The sequence below is a fragment of the Macrotis lagotis genome, chromosome X (assembly GCF_037893015.1).
Source record: "Macrotis lagotis isolate mMagLag1 chromosome X, bilby.v1.9.chrom.fasta, whole genome shotgun sequence".
Lineage (NCBI taxonomy): Eukaryota > Metazoa > Chordata > Mammalia > Peramelemorphia > Peramelidae > Macrotis > Macrotis lagotis.
The window spans coordinates 558,186,880-558,188,147 of NC_133666.1; positions in this window are offsets into that span (position 1 = coordinate 558,186,880).

Sequence of the window (1,268 nt, forward strand, 5' to 3'; positions counted from 1 at the left end):
TGCTCCATTCTGCGTCTAATTCATTGTTTATTTGCTATTATTATAGATAGATGGGCAGAAAGGTAGCATCAGAGAGCCAGACCTGGAGTCAGGAAACCTCATCTTCCTTAGTCCAAATCTGACCTCAGTTACTTATTAGCTGCATGATCCAGTATCACAACCCTGTCTCAGTCTTCTTTGTGTCCACCATCTCTTCTGAACTGCTGCCACTGTCCTGGAGACAAGAGCAATGTTTTGTGGTTTTTTGTTTTTTCCCTTATAGAAGAGCTTACAGTCTTTTTAGCCTCTGCTTAAGTTCAGCATACATAATTAAAATCTTATGCTATCTGATTTTTTTCATCTTCCAAGCTAACCTCCTGGAGGTTATGTGTTTAAACACTTGTCCCACACTGCCTTTAGTAGATGGAGTTACATAAATGCCAAAATTAACACCTAAATGAAGGCCTTCTGACTTCAGAAGCTATATTTTCCCCACTGTACTATCACATTCTGTGAAAGGGGAGAGTATCAGACAAGGTGGAAAAGTTGAAATCAGATTATACAGAGTCTTAAGTGATCATGTTGAAAACTATGTTTTATTTATTAGATAATGAAAAAGTTATTGAAGGTTTTTGAGCAGAGGAATGATGTGATATAAGGAGTGAATAAGAAAAATTACTTCATACTCTAGTGTAAAGGATGGATTGGAAATGAAATAAAGCTTAGGAGGCAGAAAGTTCATACAGGAGATTGCAATTATTCTGCAATTAGGAAGAGACACCTATATACAAGCTACTGTGCAAGAAGAATTGGCAACATTTAGCAACTGGTAGGATATAAAATATGAGAAAAGAGAAAGTCATAAATGATTGGGAAGATGAAAGAAGTAGAAGAATTAGAGAGGCAGTTTCTTGGAGGAAACTGATGAGTTCTGTTATGTGTGTTTTAAGGTTTGAGTTGTTTGAAGGATGATCTAGATGATACAGTCTAGTACACAGTTGAAAACCAAAAATAAAGCTCCTAGTAGACAAGTTGGAACTGGAGATGAAGATTTGGGAGTTGTTTATTTAGAGTTGATAGTTGACTTCTTGAGAGTAGTTGAAAGCACCAAAGAAAAAAATACAGAGAAAGGAAAAGAAAGGAAAAGGGAAGGGAAAGAGAGAAAGGGAAGGGGAAGGGGAAGAGAGAAGTGGGAAAGGAGAAGGAAGAAGGGGGAAAGGAGAAGAGAGAAGGTGAAAGTAGAAAGGAAAAGAGGAAGGGAAATGAAGAATGGGAGAAGGGAAAAGGAA